At 45.0% G+C, this 17898-nt stretch overlaps 1 long non-coding RNA gene across 1 annotated transcript in view; it reads right to left on the bottom strand.

Annotated features, from left to right (window-relative positions):
* Positions 1 to 17898, bottom strand: part of LOC132534925 (uncharacterized) — a 150038-nt gene that overhangs the window by 110000 nt on the left and 22140 nt on the right. The window contains exon 3 of the long non-coding RNA XR_009546685.1: positions 601 to 727. This is a non-coding gene — a long non-coding RNA (uncharacterized LOC132534925). The remainder of the gene's footprint in view (positions 1 to 600; positions 728 to 17898) is intronic.

The following is a 17898-nucleotide window of genomic DNA, read 5'->3' as shown; positions in this document are numbered from 1 at the left end:
CAGTTTCCCCATGGACCTTAGTTCAATTATGTTCCCCTTGATGGAGAGTATCTGATCCCATTACCCACCCTTCAAACAAGGGCAGAGAGATCCCAAGTAGGAATGGGAACTTAACTAGACATTCCTCAGAGAAGCCAGGTTTTGAAGAGGGTGTAGCAAGGTCAGAAGGAGGTAGGTAAATATGATTAAAAGTCACTGGGGAAAACAGTATCGTCATCAGTGCAGAGCCTAAAAAGGACATGGTGGGTACACATTTAGAACTTCATCCATTACACCACTGTGTCTTCAATGGCTGTTTCTACACAGACCACCACGCATATTCCTGACCCCTTAACAAATACGGTCATTTTAATTGACTCATTTGAATGAAGCGGGGATTTGAAATGGAACCTTGGAAAAACACAGAGACTGAGACCAGGGCAGACGCTGGGCTAAATTCTTTTCTCTTCTATGACCCTGAGCCACTCACACCTCTCGGTTATTGGTCTCATTGCTCTGACAGCAGAAGTAACATGCGAGTGGCTTAGCATCTGGGTGGCCCATTTGGGGTTGGGAGAAAAACGTGCAGATTACACAAAGGAATGATCCAGATTAACTCACGGTTCTGCATTTGTCTGCAGCCTCCAGTGGCTTGGTCACAGGCTTGGGACAGGAGAAGGTGGTAGACAGGAGAAGGCAGGGTTCCACGCCACTGGGTGCCATTGTCACAAGAAGCCAGGTGTCACTCCTGCAATGAAAGGAAATCAAATAATTTGACCTTTCCAGATAGATTCAGTGACTCCATTCTACACAGAAAGAGATAGTGGTTCATACAGTACAAAAATAAAAGCCCCTCGGATAAGCATCTGAAGTCTATCTCACGGCTATGAAACTAAAGAGGAAATTTCGCATTGATGATGGACACCTTCAAGTTGTCAGTGTTTCTATTTTATAAATAAAATTTTTTTTAAATAAATAAAGCAAAAAAAAAAAAAAGAAAAGAAGAAGGTGGCAGGGAGGACCTGTGAAATAGCTCAGTCGGATAGCTCACTTTGCCATGTCCATGACCCAAGTTCAAGCCTGGACCCCACTGCATTGAAGGAACTTTTGGTGCTGTGGTCTCATTCATATTCTCTCTCTCTCTCCTCTTCCTCCTCCTCTCCTCTTCCTCCTCCTCCTCCTTCCTCCTCCCTCCTCCCTCCTCCCTCCTCCCTCCTCCCTCCTCCCTCCTCCACTCTGTCTCTATTTTTAAAAATGCCATGAGGACTGAGGAAACAGCATAATGATTCTGCAAAAGACTCTCATGTCTGAAGCTCTGAGGTCCCAGGTTCAATCCTCAGCACCACCATAAGCCAGAGCTGAGCAGTGCTCTGGTGAGTATCTTTCTGTCTGCCTCTACCGCTCCCCCCTCTCTATATATGCAGTTTTTTATTTTAATTTTAATAACTTATTTTTAATTTACTTATAAAATAAAAAATATCAAGTGGTCCTGGAGGTGGTGCAGTGGATAAAGCATGATACTGTCAAGCATGAGGATCTGAGTTCAATCCCTGGCAGCACATGTACCAGAGTGTTGTCTGGTTCTTTCTCCTCCTGTTCTTCTCATTAATAAATAAATATTATTTAAAAAATATCCACAAGAACAGGATAAGATGGGTACAGTTTCCACTGCTAGAGTTTCATATCCCATCCCCTCCACTGGAAGCTTTCCTGTTCTTTATCTCTCTGAGAGTATGGACCCAGGATCATTATGGGGTGCAGAGAAGGAAGATCTGGCTTCTGAAATTGCTTCTCCGCTGGACATGTCTGTTGGCAGGTCAATCCATACTCCCAACCTGTTTCTATCTTTCCTTATTTTAATATCATGGCTGTTTCTGAAATGCTTCTTCAGAGTCCAACTGTCTTGTTGGACTGGCACAAGGAGGGACTCTGGACCTGAAACCTGTGGGGGACCCACTGTGCAGCATCACAGAAAGCCAGATTCTGTCCCATCAACTTTTCCATGACAGGAAACTGCTGGAGTGAAGCTCTACCTGACCTATCAATCTCAGGCCATGTCCCTACTCCCCAGAGTCCTACTGAGGACTAAGCTTGTTCAGGTTGGATGGGGGAAGCAGAAGGAAAGAGAAACACAGAAGTTCTCCTGTCTGACTCTGAAATGGAAAGGCTCTGCACCCCAGAACCTCAACCCAGTCCATCCAGGACTGCTCTCCTCAAAACACTGCAAGACTAGAGAGATCCTTCTTGGAAAATGAAAGCAGCCCTGATCTCAGAGGGATGGACACAACAGTCTCATGGGGCTATGGTCAGGCATTTTTTTTCTGGACCTGAGTGATGAAGGGAGGGAGGCAGAAGCAAGTTCTGAGGTGGACTGAGTCTGGCTGGCCTGTGGCCCTTCTGGCAACAGTTACTGTGCTTATTCCTTCATTTGTGGGGGAGTGAAGTACACACACACACACACACACACACACACACCAACAATATGGTTCATGCAAAGAGCCTTTTGGTGAGTGATCTACAACCAACCCTCACCTCTGTAGCCCTATTTCCAGGAGAGGCCACGTCAATTTTTCCTTCAGGATTTTCTTAAAAGATCTATTTACTTACTTTTATTTAAAAAAAAAAAAGGAAGAAAAGAGATAAATGGAACATCATAAATCTTGAGCACTGCTCAGCTCTGGCATATGACAGCACCAGGAGTTGAACCCACGACCTCAGGCATGCAAATCGAATGCTCTGACACTGAGCTATCTTGGGGAGGGGAGTAACTAAGACAATATCTTTGTGACCAATGCAGAAGGGTTTGGGTGTCTCAACTGCTTCTGGTAATAAAGAACTCAAATGAAAAAGAAAATATGCCCCCAACACCAACACCACCAAACAACAAGAAAGTGAAATGAGACAGAAAGTAGGAGACCAGTGTATCCCTCCTACAGCCACTAAGAGCTTGTAAATCAGAACAAAGAAGAGATCAAAGGCCCATCTGTGAAGATCCTCGTGGTTATTAGAAGGGCTGGGGACTGGAACTGACAGGTGGAGGGTCTCAGGAACTTTGTGGGAGGTGGTGAGGTGTACACACATACACACACAAAGGGGGGGGGAGAGAGAGAGAAAAGAGAGATTTTGTGAAATTACACTCCTGAAATGTTAATACTTTAACCAATTTTAAATTTTTAAAAATACTTGAGGGTGGGTAGTGGTGCACCTGGTTAAGTGCACATAATACCATGCTCAAGAACCTGGGTTCAAGCCCCTGGTCCACACGGCAGAGGGAAAGCTTCATGAGTGGTGAGGCAAGTCTGTAGGTGTCTCTCTACCTCTCCTCTCTATTTCCATTTCCTCTCCATTTCTCTTTGTCTTATCAAACAAAAGAAAGATCAAAAACTGCTTTGGTCCAGTGGTTGATCCTTACTGGACCTGAAAAATTTTAAGATCTATCTATATATTTAAGAGAGAGACTGGCGTCATATCACTCTGGTGCATGAGATGCCAGAATTCAAACACTCAAACTCAGGATCTCATGTGTGAGAGTCCAGCACTTTATCTACTGCACTACCTCCTGGGTAACAAGGACCAGAATTTTTTTTTTTTAATCATGAGTTTAAGCCAGCTCTTATCCAATGAGACAGACACTGCTCAGTCCCTAACTTTGGGCTCAGAAAGCATTTGAAACTATACCTTGGGTCATGTTATTGTGATGTCACCCTTTCTGTTCAGTACCCCCAAGGCCATTTGACTCTTTAAGGTAGTTGAGCAGGGCTGCCCTGCAGGGCCAACAGGGGGTGGGGACAGAGCCAGCTAGTAGCCAGGTGTGTGAGGATCCCAGTTCGAGCCCCTTGCTCCCCACCTGCAGGGGAGTCACTTCACAGGCAGTGAAGCAGGTCTGCAGGTGTCTACCTTTCTCTCTCCCTCTCTGTCTTCCCCTCCTCTCTCCATTTCTCTCTGTCCTATCCAACAATGATGACAGCAATAACAACAAGAATAATAACTACAACAATAAAAAAGACAAGGGCAACAAAAGGAAATAAATATTTAAAAAAAGAAATCTCTCTCACCTCTCAGCAGGTGATGAGAAAATTCTATAGACATATGCCCCCTCCCCCTCAGGCTAAGAAAAGAAGCTGGAAAATACAGAATTAAATCTGAAATGTTTAAATTCAACTCCAAATCCAGCCAAGGGGTTTTCTCTCTTGAGAGAAGTATCTCTTTGTTATTTAAAACAGGCATCCAAGCTCACCTGGATAGTGCACCTGCTCTGCCATCTACGCCATGCAGGTTCGAACCCCGCCCCCACCACACTGGAGGACACTTTGGTGCTATGGTATCTCTCTCTCATGCCTCTGTCTCTCTGTCTCTGTCTGTATCTATGTGGAAAAGTCAACTCAGAGAGAAGCCCCAGACACAAAAATCACACACACACACACACACACACACACACACACACACACACACACACACACACACACACCATAGGAGAATTGAAAAAGCATGCATGTACTCACTGCTATTCAAACAAGAATGGTGATGGCTCCCTTCTATAAAAATACCAGGTCTACTAAAAGCTCCAAAGTAATTAGAGAAAAGACACTTTAAAGAAATGTCTTCAAGGACGCCACCTGGTGGATTTCTCCTAAATATGCCATCTGCTCTCACAGGCAATTAAGCTGACTGGCAAGGATAAACACACGTGCATCTTGAGACAATCCAGGCCCCTCTCGCCCCTCCCTGTGACGGTCCATTATTTTCTCTCTGGCCATCCTGAGTCTCCTTTCCACCCTGCTATCATCAGCTGGTTCGCCAAGCTTCCAACCATTCTGCTGCATTAGAGCTATGTTATGGCAGGATTTACAGTGACATCAGGCATAAGGAAAACCGTTATAAAATAGCCATGGACGACATTATAAACCAGCAATAAAGCTGGCCGTGATGCACAGCTGGCATTTATCTGGGCCACCTGTTCCACTTCCAGTCAATTCTGATGAGCTGCTTCCACCTTGTTCAGCTCACTGGATTCCAAAAGGCCTTTCACTTGGTAAAGTATTGAAGCCTGGGTCAGCCTCTCTCACTCTCTCTCTCTCCCTCTCTCTCTCTCTCTCTCTCTCTCTCTCAGAATAATGAACACATTCAGCAAGATAGTAGGGACACAAGAACAAAGTAAAACAATCTATTGGATTGCTACACAAATGGAAGAATAATCCTAAGTGAAAACGACAACATATCTGCAATGGCATCAGAAAGAACAGCATAATTAGGGGTAGATGTAACAAAAGAAGTGCAAGACTTAGACTGGGGAGACAGCACAATGGTTCTGCAGAAGAAGACTTTTATGCCCGAGGCTCTGAGGTCCCAGGTTCTATTCTCAGCACTACCATATGCCAGAGTTGAAGAGTGCTCTGCTGCCTCTCTCTCTCTCTCTCTCTCTCTCTGTGTGTGTGTATCTGTGTGTGTGCATAAAATAAAGACCTGCATACTGAAAACTTTTTGAAAGAAATGAAAGAAGAGGCTTAAAATGTGGAAATATATCCCTAATTATTGCTAAGATGACAATATTCCCTAAATTGACCTACAACTTCAGTGACACGCACACCAAAATACCAACTTCCATTTTTGAATCATTTGGCAGGATGGTCCTAAAATTCACAGTGAAATAGAAAAAACCTAGCTGGGCCAAAAAGCAAGCCTGAGAAAGCAAAATAAAATTGAAGGACACATATTCTCTTATTTCAAATCTACTACAAGGCTACAGGAATAAAGAGTGACATGCACACACACACACACGTACACACACATGTACACACACACACACACTATACCACTGGCAGAGAATTGAAGCTTCCCCAATGAAACTCTAAACTCAAATGTCTATGGTCAATTGAATGGCATCAAGACCATTCAATAAGTTAAGAATAATCATTTCAAGTGATTTCTATTGGCAATAGAAAATTTGCATCTACAAGAATTTCATAAGAATAAATATGAGCCCCTAGTTCACACCATAAGGAAAAAAATTCTAAGTCAAAATTTGGGCCCCAATTCAAAATGTAACCATCAAAACTGTAAAAGTTCCAAAAGGAAACAGATATAAATCGTTGTGACCTTGGGTTGGACTTCATCAAAAGATAAAGCTTTTTGAGTCAAAAGACATTAAAACTGCAAAAGAAAAGCCTTGAAGGAAACATATAAATCTTGGTGACTTGGAATTTAACAGTAAACTGAATGTCATGAAAACATAAAACTGTTTTAGTCAAAAGATATTAAGAAGCAGGTGAAGAGACAGCCTAGCCCCCTCCCCCAGCCCCCTGTCACTGGGAGCTCAGGACCAGATAGTTTTAGGGGTTCCAGCCCAGGTCATCATGTATGCTAAGGTGTGCACTCTACTAGGTGAGCTATCTCCTGGCTCCCAAGTGTCAGCTTTTTATAAAGATGGAGGAGTTGGGAGAGGGAAGGAGGGGTTGGAATTAGTGTCTTCAGGGAGGGATTGAAATGCCCCAGGACCTTCCTGTCTCATGGACCACAAATCCTCAAACTTCCTCCAAGAACCAAGCCTACAAGGTAGCCTAATTCTTTATTATTTCATGCAGGCAAAGCAGCAAGAACAGGGTGGTGGATGTGAGTCCCTGGTGCTGTACTTTTGTTGCCAGATTTGGTTTTAGCCCATTCACCATTCCTTGGTAATGCCAGACTTTCATGCCCAAGGTCCCAGGTTCGATCCCTGGCACCACCTTATGCCAGAGGTGAGCAGTATTCTGTTTTCTCCCTTTCCCTCTTTCACTTTGTCTCTCTCATGCTGAAGAGAATATTTTCAAGCTATATATATATATATATATATATATATATATATATATATATATAGCCTAAGTCTTTATAGTTTGAAAATATTTGTTATCAGTCCTCACACCCCAGGGAGCTTGTCTTTTCTGGGGGGAGGGGCAGGGAGGTGGGAAACAGTAGGGCTTCAGAAGCAACAATGGAGAAGAAGCAAAAGTCAGACTGATAAGGAGGAGGCCGAAGCAGAAGAGCCATGAACCCAGAAGCATCGAGGCAGATGCCCAGCGGGTCACAGAGGACAACAGTTCAGATTGCCAAGGAGCCTTCTGGGCTTGACCACGGAACCTGGGATGAATTAGCCACTTGTGCAGGGGGCCCAGGAATGTGTCCTCCCCCTAATGGACTCCACATTGTTCCCTTCCTAGTCATCCTCCCTCGGCCTCCGCATCTTAAGAGAGGAGACGTCAAAGCCTGGACATGATCCAGGGACATGCAATAAAAATGATTCAGGGGCAGGGGAGCATTTCATGGAGTAGGTGAGGGGCGAAGCAGAGGCTGCAGAAGATGCTGCCAGGAGTAACTGTTACCCAAAGGGGTGGGGCTTCTTCTGAACAGAGGCTGCTCACAGGCAAACAAGCATCTGAACATTTGGAAATGGCCTCTGCAATGCTCTTTTCTTTATATTTTTCTTGTTCGCTCTGCCAGTGTTATGCATGCCAGGCCTGGGTCAAAATCAAGCACAGATCTGAGCCTCCTGGGAATTCTCTCTCACAGAGTTGGGCTGTATCGGGGCATTGGGAAGGCCAAGCTTTGAAACCAAAACAGAGTGAAAGAGATGCAAGAACCCCCAGCCAGTAAGAGGTCTCGGACTGGGCACAAGAGATGGACCGGGGAGAGAGGCAGAGAGGTGGAGCACTCTGTGGGTGGCCAATACTGACCCCGGTTCTGTCCTAGGTCACCTAGCCAACATGCATAAGAGCTGGTCCCTGTCCCCAAGATGTCGCAAGTGAGTGTGACAATATCCAGAAGACAACAGAAAATTCTTCTCAGGGCTCACACAGAGTAGCCAAAACCCTCTGACCCAGTACCCTCTTGCTAATTGGTAAAGTACATGCCTCTGACCTGCAGTTCTTTTATCGTCTTTAATATATATTTCAAATGTTTATTGATTTGATATTTTTTAATTTGATAGGACAGAGAGAAATTGAGAGGGCAAGGGGTAAAGAGAGGGAGAATCAGAGAGACACATGCAGATCTGATTCACCAATCATGAAGCTTCCGCTATGCAGGTGGGAACTGGGGGCTTGAACTCAAGTCCTTGTACATGGCAATATATGAGTTGTTCAGCCAGATGCACCATTGCCCAGCCCCTGTTCATTTCTAAATAATATAGTTTATTAGTATAAATCTAACAGTGGTTTACCAGATTATACAATTATACAATTTCAGGTATATGTTTATTTTTACCTCCACATATATGTGTTGTTCTGGTTTTGTTTGCTTGTTTGCTTTGCTATTGTTGTTTTCACACTAAGGTGGGGCTCAGTGCTTGCATAACTCCATAAATCCAAGTGGCCATTTTCTTCCTTCCTTTTACTGTATGTGGTTAAGCATGCACAGTAAAGTGCACAAGGACCCAGGTTCGAGCCCCTGGTCCCCACCTGTGGGGGGAAAGCTTCACAGAGTGGTGAAGCAGGACTGCGGGTGTCTCTCTCCCTCCCTTCTCAATTTTTCTCTGTCTCTATCTAATAATAAACAAATAAATAAATATTTATTCAAAGAAAGAGAGAAACAGAGAGTGGGGGGAAGACACCTGCAACACTGTTCATGAAGATTCCCCCCTGCATATGGGGATGAGGAGCTTGAACCCAGGTCTTAGGTCCTGGTAGCATGTGCATCTGCCAGTTACACCACCTCTCCCCCCACCCCCTCCCCACACCCTTTGTTCTGGCCAGAGCACCACTTGGCTGCAGCTCTTGGTGGCACCAAGCATCACACCTGGGCAGTCTCCCATGCCCTACCACTGGGCCATGTCCCTGGCCTGGAACCCTCATGTCTTTGAAGATCTGACCCAGAGTTTAGGAGCAGGTAGTGAAATGCCGTCTCAGCCAGGATGGACTGGAGAAGGAAGTAGCTCTAGGCATGCCTTCTCCCCCTGTTGAAAGGCTAGGCTGCACTGTCACCAACTAGCAAAAGTATCCGCTGAGAACCAGTCGCATGAGAGTGGGTGTGGACACGCCCTGAGAAACAGAGACTTCTGGCCCCGGTCTGTCAGGATCCTCAGGAGGAGACTCAGATGTGAGACCCACCAGGTGCAGAGCTACTTGTCTGTCGGTGGGAAGGGAAAGATGCAGTGACTTGGTATTTAGACCACACGGCCCTTACAATCCTCACTGAAGAGGCAGCTCGTACGTTTGTGTAGATCTGCTCTGAGCACCTGCTTCTGCCTCTGCTTCAGTCCATGTTCCTGCTCCCCGGGTCCAATTAACACTGTGTCACTGGTGGCATGAGCCAAGGTGATGCTCAGTAGTGAGACCAAATGGCTCAGCCCCTTTCTGAATATTTGACAGAGAGTGTGGGGGTTAGCATAGCTCTAAGTGTTAGGGTCTCACCCCCCAATCTGACTGGGACCTTAAGCTTTGCTTAGTGGACATGCCAGTGTTGAGAAGTCCACCTACTCAGTGACCCTTGCTCTCAGAATGAAGTTCCAGGACTAGTCAGGAGCTTTTGCTTTTCCATGTGCCTCTGTGCCTCTCCACCCCCACTAGAGGAAATCAGTCTCTTTAAAAGCTTCCAAGAGGGAGTCTGGCAGTAGTACAGAGGGTTAAACACACGTGGTGCAAAGCGCAAGGACCGGCCTAAGGATCCCAGTTTGAGACCTCGGCTCCCCTCCTACAGGGGAGTCGCTTCACAGGTGGTGAAGCAGGTCCATTTCTCTCTGTCCTATCTAACAACAATGATATCAGTAACAACAACAGTAATAACTATAACATCAATAAAAACAAGGGCAGCAAAAGAGAGTATATATCAATTTTCCAAGGAGGGGGCAGGCAGTGGTACAACTGGTTAAGCACATGTTACCATGTGCAAGGACCTGGGTTCCAGGCCCCTGCTCCCCACCTGCTGGTCTTCCAATGTCTTTCTTTCTCCCTCTCTATCTCCTCCTACTCTCTCAATTTCTCTCTGTCCTATGAAAGTAAGAAAGAAAGAAAGAAAGAAAGAAAGAAAGAAAGAAAGAAAGAAAGAAAGAGAGGGAGGGAGGAAGAAAGAAAGAAAGAAAGAAAGAAAGAAAGAAAGAAAGAAAGGAAGAAAGAAAGAAAGAAAGAAAGAAAGAAAGAAAGAGGAAGAAGTGGCTGCCAGGAGCACTGGATTCATGAGCCCCAATTATAGCCCTGGTAGCAATAAATAAAAAATTAAATTTATTAAATTAAATTAAAGCGCTTCCACTGAGAGCTGGGAAGACTGTGAAGGGGTAGTGCACCAGAATTGCATACCTGATGTCTCAGCAGCCCCAGGTTCAAGCCCCAGCAATAGTATATACTGGAACTGAGTCGTTTTCTGGTCTGCAATCTACCTCTCTCCCTGTCCCCTCTTCTCCTTTCTCTCCCTTTCTCTCTCCCTTTCTCTTTCCCTTTCTCTCTCACTCTCTCTCTCTCTCCTCCCTATCTCTCTCTCTCCCTCCCTCCCTCCCTTCCTCCTTTCTTCCCTTTCTCTCTTTCTACCTCTCCTTGCCTATCTCTCATGCATATAATAAAATATGGGCTCGGAGACAGCTTACCAGGTAAAGTACATGCTTTATTATGCACAAGGACCCAGATTCAAGCTCCTTGTGTGGGTGGAGCCCTGCTACGGTATTTCTTGTTCTGTTTCTCACCCTCCATTTAAGAAAAGAAAAATCATCCTCTGAGGACAAGGGAATGATGCAGATAAATAAATAAATAAATAAAATAAATCTTTCTAACAACAAAAAAAGGGCAGCCAACATGTCTCTTGGTGAAATCTGTAATGGTTATCATTGGCTGGGGGAAGGAGGGACACAGAATTTGGATGGTGGTTATGGTGTGGAACTATTATCCTATAATCTTACAAGATTGTAAGCCATGATTAAATTAATAAAATGTGAAAAAGCAAATTAGTGTGAATAAAAATGATTTTAAAAGGCTTCCAAGAAGACCCTCTTGTTTCCACACCTAGCCTGACCTTAGTGACAATCACCCTTGACCTTCCCTGCTCTTCCTCCAGTGCCTGGACAACCCCATCAATAACCTTGTGATTTTTCACTCAAGATTTGGCCAAATGTTTACCTGGTTCTAGGCCTACCTGCCTCTGGCCTGTCAATCTGGTGGGACAGGGCCCCAGGCCACCAGGGAGAAGGTCACACTGACTACTGGGGACATAGTTCCCAAATTCCAGGAATTTCTTTAATTTACTTTTATTTATTTATTTATTTTATGCATTTATTCCACTGGTGAAGCTTCCCCACCTGTAGATGGCTATGGAGGGGGGGGGGCATGAACCTGGGTCCTCTCCAGGTGCACCACTTCCAGGCCCTCAGATCCCAATTTTAATTGGTTTCCTTAGACTTTTGCTGGCACCAGTCAAAACATGACTCTGAAGAAGACTTGTCCCCGAAAGAGACAAGGTTGTCAGATTCCCCGCCCCACCACTACCACCTTGGACGCAAAGAGCCTCCCCTCCAGGAAGGGGTATGGCCTTGGACAGCTCAGCTCCCTTCCTACTAGGAGAGGGAGCTCCTACCAGGGACATGGCAGCCGGGCAGTGAGGAGTATAGGTACCTGGACCTTGAAGGGAGATCAGAGCAACATGGCTATCATCTACTAGGGCTTCTTAGTCTGTGAGAATCCCAGGAAGCCTACAGAAGTCCACAGGATGAGAGGGACAAGGGACATTATGTGTGTGTGGGGGGAGGGCAGAGAGGTAGCACAGTGAAAGGAGAGGGAAGCAGGAAAAGACAAACCCACACTTAACGCACAGCTTACCCCAAAGCTTCTACACATCTGTGAGTCCTGAGCCATAACTCACATGCCTGTGACTCCAGGTTCCATCCCCAGCATTGCTTCTGCCAGCAGTGAATGGTACTCTGCTCTCTATCAGTGTCTCTCCCCCCCCCAACCTCAACATAAATATTTAAAAGAGAGTGAGAAAAACAACAAAACAAATCAACATGAGCCACAGACTTGATTCCAAACTACCTAGTGACCCAGGTGACAAAAGAAGGCAATGTCATCAGAGTCAAGGGTCACAGGACCCACAAGAAAATAGCATCCTGGGGCAGAGAAGCGGCTGGGCAAAAAGCACAGGCCTGGCACCCCTCATGCTCAATCCCCAAAAGAGAGCAACAAAGGCTAAGCAAGTCAGAACTCTAGGGACTGTGGAGCTGTGTTTAGATTGGTAGGTGGGTGGACAGACAGAAAGACAAATGAGAAGTAGATTGTTGATAAATATAGATCCTTACCATCTGTCTGTCTTGGAGACAGAGGTAGGTAGATAGATAGGTAAATATGATGAGTAGATTTATTGGCATCTCTATCTGTTTGGAGGACAGAAATATAGGGTAAATACATGATTCATAGATAGATAGATAGATAGATAGATAGATAGATAGATAGATAGACAGACAAACTTATTCTCCTCTCTTACAATAAAGAACAGAACAAAAGAAGTTAACATCATCCTATACAAGAGTCACAAAGCCCCCAAGATAAAATATCCTACCCCTTTAAGAGCATGGTTGCTTTTCTTGGTGCTGAAGTCTAAAAGGTGTTTCCCCTCTGTGTCCTAACAGAGGGTTGGCCTTGGGGGAAGGACAAGAACATGGGCAGTGTCCCAGTGGGCAGTGCAGCAGCCTTTCACAGGAACTTCTCAAAGAGCCCTGCTGGCTTATCCAGGCACAGGAAGCCAACAAGAAGAACGCCTGCACACGTGGCTATGCAATCATGAATCTTCTCATCAGTGACTTCATCTTCAACTCCACTTCCACAGAGAGAAATGTCTGAGGACATTCCCAGGGCACCTATCTGTTCACTGGCAATATTTTAAAGTGGGTACAATAATTGCAATAATCTATCGCATTAAATTTTTTTTTCCAGCAAGGAGTCTTTAGAAGAAGAAGAGGAAGAAGCAAATCATTTTCATATGGCTGGAAGGCCGATAATAAATTAAGCCTGGCATACCCAGAGAAGTGCTTTCCCCCCCCCCCAGTTTTGTTTTATTTCCAAACCTTTCCCTGTCAACATTCAGGAAGACATGTTTATGGGGAAAGCAAAACAGATGATCTGAAGGCCCAGCTGAAGGAAGAACACAGCTGTCTCCAAACACAATGAACCACTTACCCTAGATAAATCATCCTGCCCAGAAACAGTCAAGTGCCAGGCTCCTGGGCCTCCTCTGCCTAATGGTCTCTGCTTCTAGCTTCCTTCCCACACAGACACCCACTGCCCCCAGCACTATGGGACTCCTCCCCCAAAAGAAAAAAACCTACTACCTCATCTGTTCTCTTCTCAGTCACCCAAATGCTTATAGCCCTTTCTAATTTGGGGAGGTCAGGAAGTCCCCCAACATTATCCTCTGACGCATTTGCTGCTCTCTAAGTTCTTTCTTTATTTATTCCCCTCTCCTTTTAGACAGACTTGACCACTCCAGTGAGTGTAAGCACAGGTAGGGAAACTTGAACCCTTCTTCACTCCTCTGCCTTCGGATGTCAGAGTGGTCCCACACCCCTGCTCTTCGCTAGCTGGGGAGCAAGGTATAGTCGTTCTTGATCCACTTAAGTCAGAAAGACAAGCCACCCCACCAAGGATAGACAGTGTTTGGGGTCCAAAGGGTTGCTGTTCCAGAAAGAAGCCTAGAAATCTACTATCTGTAGGCTTATGAGAGAACAAAAGGTGTGAGGGGGTGGGGAGGCAGAAGAGCAGGAAGGTAGATTCAAACCAAACTGAAAAGCAAATCTGGACAACTACCTCACAGGGTAAGGCTCCTGCCTGCCCATGTGAAAAGTACAAATTCAAGCTCCGGAACCCTATGGGCGGTGCTACAGCACCAGGGTACTCAGCCACTTGTGGAGTGTGTGTGTGTGTGTGTGTGTGTGTAAATGAAAAAAAAAAAAAAAAACAACCAGGAGCTATGAAATACACAACACACACAAAAGAAAATTAAGAAAGAAAAAAAGCAGAACCATCTTCTCCTTTATCTTTCTGGGCTTCACTTACTTCTCTAATCTGTAGAAAGGAGAACCAAACCCATGAAGTGTCAACTTGGGTAGTGGGAGACCAAGATTCAAGTACAGATGTCCTCTCTGCCCCAACTCCCCGACCTCTACCTCAAGGAGGATGACTTGACTTAGAATGTTTTGACTTCTTGAGAGTGTGGAGGTAATAATGTATTTGAAACCATGGTGCCCGAGGGTTACCTGGTCTGGCTCTAGGAGGAGGAGGTAGCCTGAGGATTATAAAATGGACTCAGATTCTCCTTGGAGGAACTGAGTTTTGCAAAATACAGTTAAGATGTTAAACTGAACTAGGAAATATAGGGACAAGAGTCATACATGCCCAGACCCCACTCCATTCTGTCCTGACAGCCTTGGTACCTTCAGGATAATGAGAAGAGTTATAAAGAGATATAAGTGAGAAGAGTTATAAAGGTTTTCAAGGGGTCTGGTCGTGGCACCTCTATAAGTGCATATATCGCCATGTGCAAGGACCGAGGTTCAAGCCCCCCAGTCCCCACCTGCAGGAGGGAAGCTTCACAAGTGATGGAGCAGTGCTGAGGGTGTCTTTTTTTTCTCTTTCTACCTCTCCCCCACCCTCTTCCCTCTAAATTTCTCTCTGTCCTATCAAATTAAATAAATAAAGTTTTATTTATAAAATAAATAAAGTATTTTATTTTTAAGTTGGTTTTCAGAGGATTCAAAATCCATCATGATTAAGGAGGCAAGACAAACTAAAGCCTGAGACCCCCATGCTGTGTTCCCTGGAACCCACACCCAGGTTTGCTGCTAAGCCAAGGTCTCACACATGTGATGTGATTTTGCCACTGAGATGCTTGATTATTCAGATAGAAAAATGGAAAGAGAGACAGAGAGAAGAACAGACACTTGTGCACTAGCCCCATGGCATTTCCTAGATGATACAAGGGCCTGAATTTGGGCAGCACATATGGCAAATGAAATGGCTTACCTAACAAGCTATCTCTCTACACCTCACCCCCTAGCTGTATGCACCCCTCCTTTTTAAATTCTTTATTTATTCCCCCTCCTCTTGAAGCTAAATAAGGATATACTACTTGGCGCCTAGAGAGTCAGACATTGCAGAGGCTGGGTGGTGGTGCACCTGGTTGAGTGCACATGTTACAATGCACAAGGACCAGGGTTCAAGTTCCTGGTCCCCATCTGCAGGGAGAAAGCCTCGTGAGTGATGAAGCAGTGTTACAGGTATCTCTCTATCTCTCTTCCTCTCTATATCGCACTTCCTTCTCACTTTCTAGCCATCTCTATCCAATAAATAAGTACAGATAATTTTTAAAATAAAATAAATTAAAATGTTAAACACTGCCACACTAACTGTTGTCAACTAATTTAATATTTACTTACTTATAAATGTATTTCTTTATGAATGAGAGAGAGTGTCAGAGTATGTTTACAGACTTGGGGATGAGGGGTATGCTCAGACCAATAATATCCTCCCTGGTGTGCAGGAACATTATTTAAAGTTAGGGACAGAAAGGGGGATTGGGAGAACTGGTGTTAAGAGTTGGAAAATCAAGAATTAGGTTCAGAGAAAACAGGAGTGGGGACCCAGGCCAGCAGGTCTTCCTGGACAGCACTGGGAGTGCTGTGCTATATCAATAATAATAATGGTGAAGTGGTGCTATAATGACTCTCCATTCTCCTTCAGAAAAGTACAGAATTGGGCCAGCAAAATAGCTCACTTGGAGAGTGCACTGCTTTGTCATGTGCACAACCCAGGTTCAAGCCTGGCCTCCACACATTAAAGGAGGCATCATTGCTGTGATTTCTTTCATCTTTTCTTCCTCTCTTTGCCTCTCTATTGGAGGAGGAAGAGGAGGAGGAGGAAAGCCCACAAAGGTGAAGCCCTATGTTCATCCCCAGAAGCTGCATGAACAAGAAATGATTCCCCAGGCATCTATTCCAAGTTGAGAAAACTTTGTTCTGTGCTTAGCTAGACTTGTCAAAGTTTACGACTTTATTTTTCTCTCATGGGTGGAGAATTTCAATGAAAATCTCACAGCTCTCAGGAGTCAGGTGCTAGTGCAGTGGGTTAAGTGCACGTGGTGCGAAGCGCAAGAACTGGCGTAAGGATCCCAGTTCGAGACCCCAGCTCCCCACCTGCAGGGAAGTCACTTCACAAGCGGTGAAGCAGGCCTGCAGGTGTCTATCTTTCTCTCCCCCTCTGTCTTCCCCTCCTCTCTCCATTTCTCTCTGTCCTATCCAACAACAGCAATAACAATAATAATAATAACCACAACAATGATGGGACAACAAGGGCAACAAAAGGGGAAAAAATGGTCTCCAGGAGCAGTGGATTCATGGTGCAGGCACCGAGGCCCGGCAATAATCCTGGGGGAAAAAAAAATCTCACAGCTCTCTCTCTCTCATTCTCCATTTCCACAGACTCTAATCATCGGTTTCCTTCCCTTAGAGCTCTCTCCCTTGCCTCTTCTCTCCTCTGCCTCATTAGCATCACTCATTAGCATTTTCTCTCCAGCTCTGAAATATTGCTGTCCCCTCAAGCTCTAGACCCCCTGCAGCATGAGCTATGGCATCGGTGGCCCTTTTCCCCAGCAGGATGTGGGCACTGGCCCTGCTCCTTGTCCTGCCCTGACACGTGGTGGGGTGTCATCTCCTAACCCTCTTGTAAGCAGCTATCTATTTACATGGTGACCCAGGGCCCTGCTCATAATGAGGAACCCTGTAGCCATCATGCACAGCATGGGCACAGAGGCAAAGCAATTTAGGAGAAGATGCGAGGATCCTGAAGTTAAGAAAACTCAGACTCCGAGTCACAGTTCTGTCTGTTAACAAAGATAGTGTAGCAGCGGAAAGATGGCTGACATGATTTTCTGGTTTGCTTCCTGAGACGTGGACTCCAATTCTTCTCCCCTTCAGTGTCAGCTGACTTCAGTGAGGTGCTTGGTCAATGGACTCTGGCACATGAGGAAATCTGGGACATTTGAGAGCAGGTCTTAAGTCTTACGGACTTCTACAGCCTCCACTCTCAGGCAAGAAATTCAACTATTCTGGTGTCGCCATGTTGTGAGGAAGCTCAACTCACAATGTAGAAGAAGGAGCTATCAGGATATAGTGAGATCAGGCAAACCCTAAGAACAGATGAGTGCAGGGGTCAGGCAGTGGTGCACCTGGTTAAGCACACACATTGCAATGCACAAGGACCCAGGTTCAAATCCCTGGTCCCCGCCTGCATGGGGAAAGCTTCACAAGTGGTGAAGCAGAGCTGCAGGTGTCTCTCTGACTCTTTCCCTCTCAACCTCTCCCTCCTCAATTTCTCTCTGCCTTTATCTAATAATAAGTAAATTTAAAAAAATAAAATAAAACAGATGAGTGAGAAAAGTGAGCTTGGACTTTCTAGTCCCAGTAAACATAGATGAAGAAGAACAAAGAACCTTTGTTATTTCTTCCCAGTTGTTTGGAGCATGTAAAATTTTTCATTCTATGAGTGGCAAGTTTGGGGTGCAAATTTTGCTATAATGGACAGTGTCGAAACAACAAGGACTGGGCAAATTCTGAATCTTCATTTCCTCATCTATAAAATGGGTCCAAGAATATAAACTAATTTACCTACATTGTCCAACTCATATGGATTAAATAAATGCACGGACCCCATAAAGTAGTGTAGTACTGGAATAGTGCAGATGAAGAGTTGGGGGGGTCTTTGTTTTATAGATAGTTAATACTCCTATTTTAGTTATATTCCAAAGGGCCTATGACTATACTCGTTTTTGTTTTGTTCCCTGAGCCTGACATCTGATATGCAGGCCGATCCAACTTAGTGTCTGGGGATATGATGTCATAGCTGGAAAAAGGACCAGAAAGCTGGATAAAAAAATAGGAAAGCTATCAGGGGAGGGGATTGGGATATAGAGTTCTGGTAGTGG

This window comes from Erinaceus europaeus, chromosome 20 (genome assembly GCF_950295315.1).
Source record: "Erinaceus europaeus chromosome 20, mEriEur2.1, whole genome shotgun sequence".
Classification (NCBI taxonomy): Eukaryota; Metazoa; Chordata; class Mammalia; order Eulipotyphla; family Erinaceidae; genus Erinaceus; species Erinaceus europaeus.
This window is presented reverse-complemented; position numbering and strand designations above follow the sequence as displayed.